The following is an 18,291-nucleotide window of genomic DNA, read 5'->3' on the forward strand; positions in this document are numbered from 1 at the left end:
CCTCTCCAGCGTTCGTAGGAAACCACTAAGCTGATGGCTTTTTGGAACGTCCACACACACAGCAGTCTGACTTTGCATTTCCCGAAAGATGGCTTAGCTGTAATGGCCTCCAGCTTTTGTTCGTCTGTCTGCGCACATGTTGTTTCTCTTTTATTCAGCAGGGAAAGGGTTTAAATATAGAATCACGTCTATGTGAGTCACCAACCGGGCTGCAACCTCACGAGAAGCTTCGCTGATGACATAAACCTCACGAGGAGACAACTCGAGAGTGCTTTAGTGACAATTTCTAACCCTCCGAGGTTAACCTTTCGCTTGCTCCCTTCCTGTGTTGTGAGGCAGCGCATAACATGCAAGTGGGATTTAAGTTCGTATTTTCTCTCGGTTTTCGAGGCTTCTTGCCATTCAGAAAGAATCCCAGCCTCTGCCTCCATTTTCTGCCCAGTGTGTTCACTGCCTGCGGGTTTTCCCCCGCAAACTATACAGTCACTACACTTTACAGTATACTCTGTGAAGCGCTTTGAGACGTCTCCAAGACGTGATAAGGCTCAGTGTCATATGCAAGGAATATTATTATTATTATTATGCTGTGGGTAACCCCTTTTTTGTTGGAAGCCACCGCTAAATAATTACAACTCGCTTTGTTGCTCTCCTTTGTGTTGATTTAAGTCAGGGCCGTTGACCACTCCGCCGATGGCAGAGTCTTATCTCAGGTCTATTGCTTTCACCATTATATCTTGTAGTTTAATCCTAATCCAAAGAAAATGCTGGCAGCAGGTCCCTCCCTCCTCGCGTGTTATTTTTCCTTTCCCTTCCTCCGCACTGCTCTACTGAGCCACTGACTCGGGTTAGAGTCGAGTCCTGCACAGTGCTGGTGTTCCTCTGCATGTGAAGCCATTCTTCCAATTTAATAATAATTATCTTTGCATTTAATACTGTGCTTTACCCTCTAATACATTGCGAAGAGGTGGCCTTTCCCAAACTCATCCTCAGAGGTTTCAGCTATTAGTAGCACTGTTGCCGTTCGTTGGGCAATGCAATCTTCCCAGTCACTACACTTTACATCTTGTGAGGCGCTTTGAGGTCAAAAGGCTTGGAGATCCCAGAGTGTGTGTCGGTGTAATTAACTGCTGGAGTCTAACCAGCTCAAACCACCATAGCTTGCCATCGGTAGCATCGTCTGACAAGCTTCCCCGCTGCTTGTGGAGCTTGGGCCACCCTACTCGTAAGGACTTTGACTTTCATGATTAACAAGAGCCGAGTGGGAGGATTCCCTGCCCCCAGTGACTGGTCACCGAGCCTAGAGGGTGAGTCCAAGCAAGAGGAGTGAGAGCATCACAACCAAACCCAATCCAGGTCTCACCCAACATCTCACCCAATTCAGCTGGATGTTGAAACAAAACCCTTTACTCCGAAGGCCTTGATAAAAAAAAAGAGTGTGGGCCTGGCACAGTGGTAACGCTTTCACCTCTGAGTCAGAAGGTCGTGGGTTCAAGCCCCACATTGGGACTTGGAGTCACATCATCTAAGCTGACTCTCCAATGTAGCGCTGAGGGGGTGTTGCTTTGATGGAGGTGTCGCCTTCGTATGAGACATTGAACCAATGTTCTGTCTGCCTGTTCGGGTGGACGTTAAAGATCCCGCGGCGCTATTCGAAAAGAGAAGGGAGTTTCTCTCTCCCCATGTCCTGGCCAACAATCCCCCAAATAAAAATTGGTCACTCACTCCACGCCTCTCTGTGCGACAGCGCTGGGTGCAAATGGCCGCCGCCGCATTTCACCCGCAAAATAGGCAGTCAATCCACTTTGCCGTGTATCTTGTGAAGCGCTTTGAGACGTCTCGACGACGTGATGAGGCTCATCAGGAGCAGGGACCAGGAGGAGCGGAGGTCAAGTGTAGCCCCCACCACCCCCCCACACCAGTTGCTCAGTCTCACAGCACGGTCGGGGGGTGGTTGAACGTGGAACCCTCTGACTTTGTTTGGCTGCTTGAAATGCCTACTACATGGTTAATTTGTCCTACACTGGCTCTACGTATCAGGGTCACCCAGGAAGATGATCGCCAGAAAGAACATATGTGCCACGTTCCTCAGAGAGACAGGTTAGTAACTTGAACCCAGTTTTTCCTTTGCAATGCAATGCAGCCTACCTCGCCTTTTTATTAACATTAATACTTGCCACTTTACAACGGTGGTGAGGTCTGAACTTCATGGTGAAATTGGTGTGGGGGAGGGGAACACTTCGGTAACTTTTACGGTTTTAGATAAGAGGTAGACGGGTATGTTTGCCAGGTTTTCTTTCACCAGCACCCGCGCACACACACACACACACACACTCACTAACACACACAGCAACTTTTTCTCCCACTTTAGCTCATGTTCGCTGCACGTTTGCAGTGGTAAAGTCACTGTTGTTTTAAAAATATACATTATGTTGGGATTTCCGATACCTTGGTTCGAAATATGACTTGACAATCCAAATATGGTGTAGCCGGGTTTATTATGAACAGAGTGAACACAACATGCGTTGATTAACAAGTTACTACAAATGTCTAACAAGTTTGAAGATGGTTACATAACGTCACGGAACAGTTTACTTGTGATTCTTAAAAGGACCTCTCTCCACACTGGTCTCGCGCGCGCTCTCTCTCTCTCTGGAGCCTTCCTGTTCTTCTAACTGTTCTCACCTAGAGGTGCCATAGTTATACCCTTTCTCCAAGTGTCCTTTTCCTAGGGCCCCTCGACCCACTTCTGATACAGTCACGTACTCAGGTTAATCAACTGTTTGACTTGGTGCCATCCTGACTGAGTCTCCACCAGGTCTTCCCTTTGTCCTGTCTAAGATAGGAGATTGATCAGTTTAGGGCTGTATCTGGTGCTTGTTATTTTGTTGCGTGGGATCATTAGTATATTCCTTTTACGTAACTGGTTATTTCTTATCAGTATCCCGGGATGGTACCAAGGTCTTCTAGTTTGAACAACTTGCTCATTAGTTGCTATTCTTGAGGTTTGCCTTCTGTTGCTTGGCCGACCCTATCAGAATCTAGCGACTTATTGCTCAGTCGAGATCCTGTGTCGACCGGTACCTTGGACCGTTACCTCTGTGGGCTTGTTGTCATTTACTGATCAGTGATGACCTCCTGCCCTTTTCCAAAGCTGTCTTGTTATTCTTTCAGAAATAGAGAAAAACAGATGTGTCAGCCAGTCAGCCAGCCAGTCAGAGGCACGAGAGCGAGGTGCAAGGCCACGAGAGCAGCTAGTCAGTCAGTCAGAGGCACGAGAGCGAGGTGCGAGGCCAGGAGAGCAGCCAGTCAGCCAGTCAGAGGCACGAGAGCGAGGGGTGGGGCGAGGAGAGCAGCCAACACTATCAACTATCAACACATCACATACCGTGGAGGGCAGTCTGACCCTGGGCAACCACATCTGCAGAAGATGTCCCCAACTGAGGCAGCTCTGAGCTGGAGTCCAAGGTGCAGACACTACGGAGTATCAGGGACAGTGAGTGCTTCCTGGATAGCTACATCCTGGAGCCAGTCACTCCCCTGAGGGAATATACAGTCAACATCATTGGTTATGGTCAGGATAGGTCAATGGACAGTCAGGAGGTCAGGTGGACAATGGAAAGAGTGGTAGTAAATCCGGCATTAACCTTGAGCAATAGATATGAGATCCTTGGAACTTGTACCGACAAGGAAGCCGGTGAGGTGGAAGGAAAAACTACCTCTAACACTGGGGCAAACGAGCGGATGGTTGTCACTGAGGATGAGACTATTAGAAAGACAGACACAATCATCTGCAACCCCAACCAGAAGACCCGAAGGCTTTGTTGCCTCCCTGGGGCCGGGGTGAAGGATGTCTCGGCAGATTTAGGTAAAATAGACTGGAGAATCAGATTAAGAGGTAAAAATGTAGACCAACAGTGGCAAATATTTAAGGATGTAGTGCATAATTCTCAGCGATTGCATATTCCCTTGCGGAATAAGAATACTACAGGGAAAGCAGTTCATCCATGGCTAACTAGAGCAGTTAGGGAAAACATCGAATTAAAAGAAAAAGCAGCAAATCTGAAGATTGGGAGAGTTTCAGAAACCAGCAAACAAAAAATTAAAAACTCATTAAGAGCGAGAAAAAGGAGATTGAGGGTAAGCGAGCGAGGAACATTAAGTCTGATTGTAAAAGGTTTTACAAATACATTAAGAGGAATAGGCTGTGAGGGTAAATGTAGGTCCACTTCAGTCAGAGACGGGAGAAGTTGTAATGGGGGATAAGGACACGGCAGAGTCCCTAAATGGGTACTTTGCATCTGTCTTCACCCGAGAAGACACAACAAGTCTGTCAACAATAGAGATGCACCAAAGGGATAAGGACAGGAAGCAACTTAGGGAAATTTTCATTAGTAGAGAATTGGTGCTCGGGAAACTGTTAGCACTAAAAAGTGACAAATCCCCTGGTCCGGATGGCTGGCAACCCAGGGTTTTAAAAGAGGAGCTTATGAGATAGTGGAGGCCTTGTGTCTGATCTTCCAAAATTCCTTGGATTCTGGAACAGTCCCCATGGATTGGAAGATCGCAAATGTCACACCACTATTTAAAAAAGGTGGAAAGGAAAAGAAGGGGAACTATAGGCAGTTAGTCTCACATCAGTGATAGGAAAATTTTTAGAATCGTTGATTAAGGATGTGGTGGTGCGGTATTTAGGGCACAATATAATTAGGCCAAGTCAACATGGCTTTACAAAAGGGAAGTCATGTTTGACAAATCTCATAGAGTTTTTTGAGGATATTTCGAGTAAACTAGATAAGGGTGAATCAGTGGATGTGGTCTATTTGGACTTCCAGAAGGCATTCGATAAGGTGCCGCATAAAAGGTTAGTCCAAAAGATAAGGGCCCATGGAATTGGGGGAGCATATTAACGTGGATTGGGGAATGGTTAACGGGTAGGAAACAAAGAGTAGGGATAAACGGGTCCTTTCCAGATTGGCGGGATGTGACTAGTTGAGTGCCACAAGGATCAGTCCTTGGGCCTCAGCTATTTACAATCTACATCAACGATCTAGATGAGGACATTGAAGTTAATGTATCTAAATTCGCGGATGACACAAAACTAGGAGGAAGTGTCAACACAGAGGACGACATATAAAAAAATGCTGTGAGACATAGATAGGTTAGGTGATTGGGCAGGTAGGTGGCAGATGAAGTATAATGTAGTGAAGTGCGAAGTCATCCACCTCGGGAGCAAAAACAGTAGAGCGGGTTATTTTTTAGAAGGGGAGAGATTGGAATGTGTTAGCGTCCAGAGGGACTTGGGTGTCCTTGTACACCAATCACAGAAAGTTAGTCTGCAGGTGCAGCAGCAATTAGGAAGGCGAACGGTATGTTAGCATTCATTATGAAAGGATTAGAGTATAAGAGTAGGGAAGTCTTGCTGCAACTGTATAGGGCCCTGGTGAGACCACACCTGGAATACTGTGTCCAGTTTTTGTCTCCTTATTTAAGGAAGGATGTACTTGCCTTGGAGGGGGTGCAGCGTAGATTTACTAGGTTAGTACCAGGGATGAAGGGGATGAGTTATGAGGATAGGCTGACCAATTTGGGTATATTCTCTAGAATATAGAAGAATTAGAGGAGATCTTATAGAAACCTATAAGATCATCAAATGGCAGATAGAGTAGATAGTGGGAAATTGTTTCCCCGGTTGGAGAAACTAAAACCAGGGGTCACAACCTTAAAATCAGAGGCAGCCCTTTCGCACTAATTGAGGAAGAACTTCTTCACTCAAAGGGCAGTGAATGTATGGAACTCACTACCCCAAAGGGCTGTTGACGCTCAGTCCTTGAACATATTCAAGACTGAGATAGATAGATTTCTTATTGCAAAAGGGATTAAGGGATATGGGGATAATGTAGGGTCAGGTTATTAGCTGGAGTTAGATTAGAAGATCAGCCATGATTGAATGGTGGGGCAGGCTCGAAGGGCCGAATGGCCTACTCCTGCTCCTACATGTTATGTTATGTGTCCTATTCCATGACTGTCAGTACTTTCTCCATTCTACATTTGTTTAATGTTCATTATTATTAGACTACAGCTTCTATAATCTAACAAGTTGATTCCTTCAAACACAGATTAAATAGTTTTCTTTCAGGAAATAATGTTATGGGATATGGTACATAGGTAGTTTGGGACATGTGTGCAGGCAAATGCCAGGAAGATGGAAGGTGAACTAAGTCTTAGACCTTGTTTTTTTTTGCTATTTGTCTAGCATTTCTTACATTACATTCTTATGTTCTATTTGGGTCAATTGCCAGCTAAAGACAAGGGATTTTTCTCAGGATAGCACATGCGGGAAAACTACAGGACTGAATTTTCTATTAAAGGTAGTGTTGGATGGATATGAAGGCAAGGATACCTTGATGGTGTTCCCTTACTTTTTATCTCTGGATAACAGAGACTCAGGTTAGGACTGAATTGGATTAGATCTGGCTGGTTGGGAATGGAGGCTCCCAATTTGTGGAGTAGTGAGTCTGCTGAGTGTAGTGACTGCATAATCTGTACTGCATGGCGCATCCAAACCTTTGACTGCCCAACGGCTTGGGCCGTCCTCCCAACATGAAAGGTGCTGTACAAATATAATTGGCGTCGTCGTTGTCGTCGTCGTGTGACTCAGCGTGAGTGGGCCGAGGCAGGCTTCGCCTGAATCCACGGGAACTCATGATAGACATGTGGACGTGTCCCATTGCAGTGAGTTGGTGCACCATTTGGAAGAGAATATGGCTTGTGCATGAACTCCAACTGCTCTGAGTACAAAGTGACAAAGTGTTCTCCTAGACAAAATACACAGTCACTACACTTTACAGCAAAATCCCGTGAAGCGCTTTGAGACGACCTTGTGACACGAAAGACGCTGTGTCAAACTCAGGGATCATTTTTTGTTAGGAAGCATCAAGGAATCGTTGACTTGATTCTAATTTTGTTGGGCAAGCCAGACAGAGGAGAGCCTAGCAAGGTACACATCGAGATATCCAGATACGGTCATGGCTCAACATTAGTGAGGATTTCCATCGATTTTGTATGTCAGCTTCATTAAGTTGGTAGCTCTCTCACCTCTTGAGTCCGAACATTATGACTTCAAGTCTCTCTTTGGGACATTGTACTCTCATAGTCTAGGCGAGGGTGGCACTCTAATACTGTGCTGGGGGAGCGCTGCAGTGTTGGAGGTGCCATTCATCGGATGAGATGTTGTTTGTGGGCGAAACGCGGCAGGCAATTGTGCACAGCAGTGTCCCACAAACAGTTGTGGATTTCGCCCACAGAACACACAGTCAATTCACTTTCCAATATAATCTGTGAAGCACTTTGAGACATCTCGAAGAAGTGATAAGGGGCAAGGATTGCAAGGATTATTATTTATTTATAGACATTAAAAGAAGGTTCCCGTCTATGCTTGTTCGGGTGGATGTTAAAGATCCTGTGGCTCTATTTGAAAAGAGAAGGCAGTTTCTCCCCGTGCACAGGTCAACAACTCCCCAGATAGAATCGGTCACTCACTTCATAACTGTGTGTGGGACACTGCTCTGCACGAAATGGCTGCCACGTTTGCCAGCAAATCATACGTAAAATGACAAAGGTTTGCGAACTGCATATTTGCTGTGTAGTTCATGAAACTCCTGGCCCAAGCTTGACATTCCACGTCAAAATAGATGTACCTTTGGCAGGATTTGGCTATGGTCAGAAACTGCTAGTTTGCACGTGAAATGTTTAGGGACATTGTTAGGCATTCAGATCGCGTCAAAGGGCTGAGGTACTATTGATCGGCAGCTAATGCTTGAGTGAACTCCACTGACCCTGCCCCCCCCCCCCCCCCCCCCCCGCACAATGTTGTTCAGATGCATTTGTCCAGCTACGCAGTCAGGATTCAGAATCGCTGAGAGAAATCAGAAGAGCAGCTCGGAGAGGAAGCATCTGTGGCAGGGCAGCAGGGGAATCTGTAACTCTTAAGGAAACTAATGATGCATGAAGCTTCCATTGACTTCAGTGTTGTCAGAGTTCTGTGCAAAGCTCACTGCTGATGTGATCTAGATCTCTCTCTCTCTCTGGGAGGAGAGGTGCTGATTCTAGGCTCAACGTAGCTGGCGTTTCTGTTTGCCAGCTTATCTCAGCGGCTTTCACTAGTTTGCGGGAAGGGGGGCTTGCAGGGAAGGAAGGTAAAGGAGGGGAGGAAGGAAAAAAGGTCCCTGAGTGGAGGAACATAGGAAATTAGGAACACCAGATGGATGTTCGTCCATCGAGCCCCGCACAATCACAGCCTACACACTCCAAACTACCCCGCTCCCATCTTCCTGCCATATGTAGTGTTGACGTAAGCATTTCCTCTGAGGTTCTATGGTCGATAGATTTTTGTGCGGTAAAGGGTATCACGGGATACGGAGGAAAGGGCAAATGTCTCCACTCCCAAACTCATCCCAATACCCATCTCTTTGGCTGTGGTGTGTCAGCCTGGCTCAGTTAGTACAGTTAGTAGCACTCTTGCTTCTGAGTCAGAAGGTTGTGGGTTCAAGCCCCCACTTTGGGACATTGGCTCACATAGTCTATCCTAACACTCCAGTGCAGATCTGGCGGTGGCGGGGTGTGGGGCCAGGGAGATTGTTAGAGGTGCCGAGTGTTTAAAAACGTTCTTGACTGTAACGTCGTGTAAAGGCCAAGTTGTGGGTTCACCATTACTGATCAAAGTTGCAGAGGAAGCCCTTTGGCGTCAAAAAAAAGCATGTATCCTCTTGTCTGGCACATGTTTAGAGACTTGTGCTCAGTAATTTACGGCTGGCAGTCAACTGTAGGGGAACACTTAGGTCAGGCCCGAACCTGAGTGATCACCAATCGCTTTGCAGCAGCGATGGGTTAAAGGACGTAAATCAGCAAAAAGTATTAACTGCCGTCCAGCTGAGATTCTTAGAAAAAGTCATCAGACTTATGATCATTCAAGAGGGGGAGTGTACAGCAGAGACTCCCGACTTCAGAAGCGATTCACTTACAAGCACAAAGTCTTTAAGAGCCCGGATAGCTCAGTCGGTAGAGCATCAGACTTTTAATCTGAGGGTCCAGGGTTCAAGTCCCTGTTCGGGCGTTGATCATTTTTAAAAAATATTATTATTACTGTATTATTATCCAAAGGGTAATTAATGCCTGGTAAAGCAGAATAAGACCAGCTTATTCTTTTTAGCCTTCTTTTAATTAAGGACCCGAGAACAGAGGAACCAAAGACACTCAGCAACTTATGTTTTGAAAATTCTTTACCTAATAAGAAATGTCAAATTTGTTATTTCAATTATCACAAATACAACAGACAGGTCAATAGAGTAGATTAATGTACGATTAAAAAGTAACAGAACCAGCAATTGGTCAGTCGATAAATCATTCAAATCTTTGCTTCTTTGGTAGAATCAACAACAACAACAACAACAAGATTCCATTTATAGAGCGCCTTTCACGTCGGGAGGACGTCCCAAGGCGTTGAGTTGGCAGCGCCAATCAGTTGGCAAATTCACAAAAGCAGGTTAAAAGTCTTGCACCAGATGAAAAGTCTCTTTGCTTCAGACTAGAAATTTCTTACTTGGGAAATTGATCAGAAAATCAACGTTGATGATGGACAGCTGAGCCGTGCAATTTATTCGACAGTTGTTATACGACGTTATTCTTCTCCTCACGTTACCTTTCAATCGATTTCAGACGTTCTGGAATTTCCTTCTTCCTGAAATTGCTAGAGTTAACCAAAGTTGATGAAACGATGGAAACAGTCTAAGTCTGGCGGTTTTTAACCCCGAAAACAACACATTTGCTTCACCACTTCACATGAAAGATAGCTCTGTTGTGGACAGCACCTGGTATGTTATGTCCTAAGCTGAACAAAATATAGTTTGGCCGGACAACTTTTAAAATCGATTTTCCACGGGCAGGATGAGAATAAACAATTTCTCCTTTCTCACGTCCATGAACCAATTATCTCACATGAAGCAAAAAATAAAATACAATCTGCAGAATTGTTATTACACTTGCAGATTTGATATAGGACACTTTAATACAACACTAATTAAAACATGAATTTCTTATGGGAAAACCTCTTTAACTACCTCATCGTTAACACAACACTAATTAAACATGAATTTGTTATGGACCAACATCTTTAACAATCATAAACATGTCATCTTGGCGTTTTTCTCGTTGCATCATCGTTTTTAACCATTAATCAAAGTAATTCTTTCGACTACGTGTATCCACAATTTCAGTTATGACGCAGAATCACAACACCAGGTGGAGGCCAGGACACTGGATTTATTCAAGAAACTACTTAGTGTTGTAGCAGATTAGATCAAATGAGCCAAAGAAACCTTTCTTGTGATCTTGTCAATCTTAAGTGCTGACCTGAAGAGTTAGTACAGAGCAAAAACAAAATATTTTAAAGACTGCGTTTAGAAAATACAAAGTAATAATATGTTCACAAATTTCTCTCTACAATCAATCCCTCCTCCGTGGTATAACAGTCTTGTATCTTTTCTTTTTGAAATGTTAAATGTCTCGCCCACAAAATATACAGTCAATTGGCTTTACAATATATTCTGTGAAGAGCTTTGAGATGTCTCAATGACGTGATAAGGTGTTATGTCAAATGCAAGGATTATTATCATTATTATTATAATAATCCTTAACGTTTGATTCAGTGCCTCTCACCCCATCTGCTATCACCCCTAAACCCCATCTGCTAATTTTTTAAATGCCTCAGAGCGGATTGCCTTCTGCAGGAAGCAAAACGTAAAAATAAACACGTCCACGTTGCCGTATCTGCGCCTTTTCTCTTCTCTCTCCTGTTCTGTCCTGTTCTGTCCGGTCTCTCTCCCCAGTGCGCACAGTCAGCTTGCTGTTGTGGGCATTCTCAAAACCTTTGTTAAATCCGGAACGACACCGCATGCAGTCACTGTAAAAGGTTACGTGCACTCCAAACCCCTACGGCCCCATTACACAAGATGGGAAACCAAGGCTTGCATTTTAATTCGAGAGCAGCGCATCTATTCCCCCTGCAGGAAGGGTGTAAGGCTTCAGCTCGTGCTAGTGCACAATACTACAGTGCTGCACAACAAAAAGATATGCAGAGGTCATTTCACGTTTGGGTCTTGTGTTTGCGCACAGCCAAATGCCCCATAAACGTGAAGTAAATGACCAGTTTGATTCGGGGGGTTGTTTTTCTGGCACACCAAGAGAAACTCTCCTCTCTTTTCGAGTGGTGCCATGGGATCTTTAACATCCACCTGAACAGGCAGATGGGGCCTCGGTTTACCGTCTCATCCGAAGGACGTCACCTCCAACAACGCAACGCTCTCCCCAGCACTGGACTGAAGTGCCACCTTAGACAACGTGGGCTCAAACTCCCGACGTGGGGCTTGAACCCACGGTCTTCCAACTCAGAGGCGAGAGCGCTACCAACTGAGCCAGGCACCCTTAGTTTTGAATTCAGTAGATGGTTTGGTTTGCTGCTGTGTGATCGATTGATTTTTGCGTGGGAGTTATCGCCCCAGAGGAAAGCATTGGAATATTGCTCTCTAATCCATCTTCTCTCAAAGTTAAAAAAAATAAATTCCACGAACATCCAGCATCAAATCCCTTGGCCGTGCCTCACTGCTCAGTGTAATGTGATTGATGGAGTTCTTATTTGTTCTCAGCAGGCTTCTCTGAGTTAGAAAGCAACCTGTTGCGACACAGTAAGAGTGGAAGTGATGGATGTCATTACTGAAGGTTGCTAATGATTAGGGAAAGCGATTTTCATGCCTGCTGATGTCCTTCTCAATGTTGTAGTGTGGGCCCGGCCAAAACTAAACTGGGATCATTCCATTCCTTGATCAACAGGAACTTGCATTTACAATAGCAACTTGCATTTATATAACGACCGTCACACAGGGTAGAGCCAAAGAACGCTTGACAGTAATGGAGCATGACGCTGAGCCGGGGGGCGAGAGGGGGAGGTGACCGTAGGCCCGGTCACAGAGGAAAGTTGTTAGGGAAGATAGATAAGGTGGGGGCAAGGCGGAGGGATAGAAGAAGAGTGTTCCACTCTTCTTACGGGACGTAGTGGCTGGTCGGTCAAGATTGATCAAATTGGACAACACACTGGAAGACCCCGTGACTTCTTGTGCCCTGATGTAATCTCCATCCATCCCATCATTGTATCCGATCATCGTATTGTATTCATTGAAGAGCCTATATTAAACCCTTCAACAAATGCCTTGACACTTGAAGCATTTCCCTAGATTTCTAACAGCAATCTGATACTTCTTATTGGCAAAAGGACCAGAGGGGAGATGAAGGGAATTTTAAAAACTCGTATAGCTATATAACTGCAGTACCCATTTTGTCCAAGACTCAGGATGTGGGGAGAGGGGGAGGAAGGGAAGGGGTTGGGAGGTTGGACATGTTGGGGGTGGTGGAGCAAACAAATGGAGGCAAAAATTGCCTCCAAATTGCTATAGGGTTAAAGATCATCAAGAATACATCCAGCAGGTTTGAGCAACAAAGTGCTGTTTATTAATAAAAATAATAATTGTATTCATATAAGGGCCTTTCATATCAGGAGGATGTCTCTGAGTGCTTCACAGAGTACACTGTGATTCGCAGTGAGTGTGTATTTTGTAGGCGAATGTGGTGGCCGATTTGCTCAAAGCAGTGCCCCACAAACAGCCATGAAGCGAGTGACCAATTTTATTTAGGGGATTGTCGGCCAGGACACAGGGAGAGAGAGAAGCTCCCTTCTCTAAAGCAAGTTTTTAGCAAATCAGATATTCGGTTTGTCTCACTGGACTGAGGGATCCTTGCTTTGTGGCGTTTCATTTAACTTGTGTAAATTAGCCAAGCATTTGATCAGAGTAATTATTCAATTCCGTGTGATAGGATATTTCAGCCTCCGAAGTGTTTTGCCCAAAGTCAACTGGCTTCAAAATAACCCGTGTGTTTTGGTTCAATACTAGAATTTGATCTGAAGGAAATCAAGTCGAGGAGAGCATCGAGATGGGGAAGTGGAACTGGTGGGTTTCGCTGCGAAATCCGAAGAACATCTGGGAAAACCATCCTACACACCTTCTGAATGAAATTGTCGTCTACCTTGTGACTCTGTTGATTCTGAAGCACGTGGTCCGAAATGGAGGAAGGTAAGACATGTTCAGTTCCCACGTGCTATGTTCCAGGCCTCTGCCCTCTGCTGCTCTGGTCAGCAGGGAGTTTGTTCTGAATCATTTGGACCTTGTTAATAGTAGAACTGGGGAAACAATACAATACAATTCAAAATTACATTTATACAGCGCCCTCCACATCGGGAAGACGTCCCAGGGCACTCGACAGTTATCAATTTGGACCCAAAAGGTGACAAAAGCTATGAAGCAATCCATAGTTGTGGGCATGCTCTCTGGAGCTCATCCACAGTCACTTCACTTCACTCCTTCCCTCACCTCCTTCAAGGTCCTCCTCAGGACTTCCCTCTTTGACTATGCCTTTGGTCATCACCCCCCCCCCCCCCCCACTCCACCCATCCCGAATCCAACCCCCATCTCAGATGCAAGCCATCAAACTGTCCAGCATCTTGGGACATACTCCCGAAGTGAAAGGCGCTATTACGATATAAAGTTGTTGTTTTAATAAAATAATAATTATCCTTGCATTTGATATAATGCCTTAGCACGTCGTTGGGACGACTCCTTCACAGGATATAATAATAATAATAATAATAATCCTTGCATTTGATATAGCGCTTTTCACGTCGGGAGGACGTCCCAAAGCGCTTCACAGAACACTGTAAAGTGGAGTGACTGTGTATTTTATGGGCGAAACTCGGCAGCCAATTGCTCACAGCATGGACTGAGTGGCCAATTTTATTTGGGGGGGATTATTGGCCAGGGCACCGTTGTTGTTGTTGTTGTTGTTGTTTATTGCTGATAAAATCATCCACTCTACTAGCCCAGATCCTCCACGTCAAGGCGTGTGTCATGCAATCTGCCCTGGATTCCTGTCAACTTCAGAGATATCTTTAGAATGCTATAGGACTGTCAAGTCTAAAATACATCTTTCATCCCAACTTAAAAAAAAATTCCATTATTCCGCTTTGCTGTGAATCATAAGACAGCAACGTTCAGTGTTGGTGACCTGTTCCAGTTAACAGAGGTCCAGTTCTACTTTAAATGTCATTAGCATCATTTTTACATTATCGAGACCAGTAGATGGCAGAGAGTGAGTGTAAGGGTGTAATTATGATGCTGCACAATGCATCAGAGCCCTCAGTAAATTACAGCCTTATTACTCATTCCCAATCATTCGCAATTCAAAACCTAAAGATAGAAAGAACACTGGCTCCTTGGAATATAATATTCGCAGATTCTGTTGGTGATTTGTAATAATAATAATTCTTGCGTTTGATACAGTGCCTTATCACGTCAAAACATCTCAAACCCCTTCACTGAGTTTTTCCGTGTAGTGCGGTAACGGGCGTGTTTGTAGCCACAAACGGCAACCGATTTGCGTACAGCAATGTCACGCAATCGGACATTAAGCCAATGACCAATATTTTAATCAGGGGGATTGTCGGCCAGGACACCGGGAGAAACGTCCTTCTCTTTTCAAATAGCGCTGTTGGATCTTTAATGACTGGACCTTGGTTTAAAAGCTCATCCAAAGGACACATATCCAACAAATCAGCACTCCCCATGGAGTTTTGTCGTGTAGTAGTTAGAGCACTCGCCTCGCAAGCAAGAGGACCTGAGTTTGATTCCGGAGCAGGGCGAAACCTTAATCCACACACTTTTGTTTACTTAGCAGGAAGTTAAGTCGATTGTTAGTCGATTGGCGGATCGCCATTCTGCGGGGTAATAATCCATTAATTAAAAAAAAGTCGGTCACTCAATCCACGACTGTTTGTGGGACGCTGCTGTGCGCAATTGGCTGCTGAGTTTCGCCCACAAAATGCACAGTCAATTCACTTTGCAGTATATTCTGTGAAGCACTTTCCGACGTCTCGAAGAGGTGATAAGGCGCTGTGTGCTTAATAATACTGCATGGCAGTGCCATCTGAGCCATGAGAGAGTGAGTGAGTGAGTGTGTGAGTGTGATGGACAATCTCAATGTATAATGTAATCAGGTTCTATAGGATGCCTGAAAGCTTCCAGATTGCACAATTTATAAGCAGCTGCAGCCTGTCTCTGAGCCTGAAAACATTTCCGCTCGTTTCGTTTACCTCACTCGCTCTTTAAAACATGGATTATTAATGCATTCCTTAAATACACGCTTCAAGTGCTTTGTGTGCGGTAAGTTAAACGTGAATTGATCCTCGTGAAGCAATGACCTTTTGAAATTGTAACAATTATGTCAAAGATAAATCAGGCGTTCACGATGTGAAATGAAAATCTTACCCGCGTGACCTTGTTGAGAAGTGTTTGGATTGCACATAGAATTGCAATTACGTCCACGTCTTTTATAGCCCTGATTCCTCAATCGTATTACCATTCAGGCAGAGCGACAGTCATATTCTAAATGGCACGAGTTCTGAATGGTTTTGATGAGGTGAATATCACTGGGAACCCATCTCAGCAGTGTATGGATAATCTGTAATATTTTGCACCCGAGATTAAGCGGAGAGTATTAGTAGTAATAATAATATGTGGCAATATAAAACAAATGTAGTTCCTATAATCATCGGTGCAACTGGCACGCTTAATAAAGCTATTCAGAAATGGCTTGACAAAACACCTGGTGATCAAAATATCAACCTCCTGCAAAAAAGTAACTATTTTAGGAAGCTCAGATCTATTAATAAAAGTAACATCCATTTATATGTAACCTGGCAGTGTCATTGGTCTGGCTGACCCGTCTCACCGCAAAGTGATTTAAACTGTAATCGCATTATTAATAATAATAATCATTGCAGTTGGTACCATGTCTATCGTGTCGAGAAGGCGTCCCAAGGCGCTTCACAGGATATACTGCAAAGTGCAGTGGCTGTGTATTTTGTGGGCAAACTCAGCAGCCAATTTGCAGACAGCAATGTCCCACAGCCAGCCATGAAGTGAATGACAAATTATATTTGGGGGAATTGTTGGTCAACTCCCAACGTGGGGCTTTAACCCACAACCTTCTGGCTCAGAGGTGGGAGCGCTACCGAATGAGCCAGGCTGACACAGAGTTGCTGGGAAAGGCTGCCGAATTGAACACCGGGAAGGACAACAAGACCTGATTTGAATGTTCTTGGCTCCTTCACTGGATGCAGATACGGTATGAAACAACCAGGGCTCAGTGCAGCCTTGGGAGCAGTTTCAGTGACAAGATTTTAAATGCTGATCCATTGCACTTCACTGTGCCCCTCTATCTGCCCTGGAAGACAGCACTAGAACTGCAGTGCCGTTCTACATCCCCTGGCCATCTTCAAGGTACCTCATCCAAAGCGATCTTTTTCCTTGTACAAGCCTAGACACAAGGGAGGATTTTTACGTGTTGCTGTGGCAAGGATGACAACTTTAAACTGAGGTCCCGTCTGCCGGGGGGGGGGGGGAGGGGGGGAGGTTCTCTCTCCCGGTGTCCTGGCCGACAATTCCCCCAAATAAAATCGGTCACTCACTCTATGGCTGTTTGTGGGACGCTGCTGTGCGCAATTGGCAGCCGCTTTTCAAGCACAAAATACACTGTCAATTCACTTTACAGAATATTCTGCGAAGCGCTTTGGGACATCCCGATGAGGTGATAAGGCGCTATATCAAATGCAAGGATCATTATTATTATTTACATTATTTACATTTATAAGGGCCTTTCACTTCATTTCAATTCAAGATATCTTGTTACAAATGGCAATTTCAGGAGAGAAGTGTTTCTTTTGATCAAAGACTGGAACAGTGTTGCTGGCGAAAGGCGGTGGGCCCAGGACCCTGGGATTCATTTAACAAGCAGTTTGATGCTGTGATGTGAGGACAGTATCCAGGTGATCTGGAGGGATGACATCAGATTGGGCTGAAGGGTCTTCTTCCTCCAGCCTAAACCTTGTGAGCTTGTGGGAACAGTGAGTGACACCATAGAGAGCATTGGCTTGATGGTGCCAATGGAGACTCATAATCCGCTTTGGTCCCTTCAGTCTATCTTGTAGTTTTCCCCTTTGTAAACCGAATGCCGTTTCTTTGCGAGGAAATTAGGTGACTTTGCCCCCTGACTGCACACGCCTTCTGTGCAGAGCGAGTGGAGCAGAGACGCAGGTTTTTGGATGGAATGCTTGCTGCAGCTCCAGACTGGAGTCTACAAATCTGTCGCAAGTCAAGAGCAAAACTAATGTGCCGTCAGCAATCCAGCAAAGCTGATTATTTCACACCAACCTGGAGTTATTTACAACAGAGCCTTTCCATTAAAAAGATGGATTTTACTCGGTGGATTACCTGATCGGGATGGAAACGAGAAATGATTTCAGAATCGGGTATTGAATCTGAACATTCCAGGTTGAAAGCTGAATATTCATTGAGTCACAGAATCTTACAGCACAGTAAGGCAGCCATTTGGCCCATCGTGCCTGTGCTGGCTCTTTGAAAGAGCCATCCAATTAGTCCCATTCTCCCGCTCTTCTCTATTCTCCTCATTTTCCCCTCTGTTTTTTCTGGCGATTATCTTAAATCTGTGTCCTCTGGTTACCGACCCACCTGCCAGTGGGAACAATTTCTCCTTATTCACTCAATCAAAACCCCTCATAATTTCGAATACCTTTTATTATTATTAATATAAACATGATTAATAATAATAACCCTTTTGTTTGACGTCTCAAAGCTCTGCGCAGAACATACTGCAAAGTGGATTGACTGCCTATTCTGTGGGCACATAGTGCTAGGTGAGCTGGATCCATCACAACCAATGCTCGCTCACACCCAGACCTTCCTCTTAACTCTTCCTGCATCCTGGCTGTGTTGACATCAAGGCTAATTGGACAGACTCCAACTCGATCTATCCCGGGATTTCTCAGCCAATCTGTTCTGGTGAAGTTTTGTGCTAAAATGATGCCCGAGTGGTTTATTATTTCCTCTTAACAGATGGAAGTATATATGGCTCGCCACCATCTTCATGGGATTACAATGGAGGTGATCTCCTACTTTGTCCCCGATTTGGATAATTTCTGGCACGCTCAGAGCTCGGTGATGCTCCTCGGTAAGTCAAGCCATAAATATATTGTGCTCCAAATCACACTGAGAACAACCCATGTGTATCTGCCACCTATGCGTGGATATTTCCCTGTGTCCCGAATGGAACACT

General features: G+C 44.8%; 1 long non-coding RNA gene and 1 other non-coding gene across 2 annotated transcripts; both read left to right on the forward strand.

The window, feature by feature from the left end:
* Positions 1-1,936: 1,936 nt before the first annotated feature.
* On the forward strand, positions 1,937-18,219 carry LOC103182188. Its single transcript, XR_488290.2, has 3 exons — positions 1,937-2,097; positions 12,999-13,178; positions 18,072-18,219. It is a non-coding gene; the product is annotated as an uncharacterized LOC103182188 (long non-coding RNA).
* On the forward strand, positions 9,040-9,112 carry trnak-uuu. The gene has a single exon. It is a non-coding gene; the product is annotated as a tRNA-Lys (tRNA).
* Positions 18,220-18,291: the final 72 nt, after the last annotated feature.

This window comes from Callorhinchus milii, unplaced genomic scaffold, assembly GCF_018977255.1.
Source record: "Callorhinchus milii isolate IMCB2004 unplaced genomic scaffold, IMCB_Cmil_1.0 Scaffold8, whole genome shotgun sequence".
Lineage (NCBI taxonomy): Eukaryota > Metazoa > Chordata > Chondrichthyes > Chimaeriformes > Callorhinchidae > Callorhinchus > Callorhinchus milii.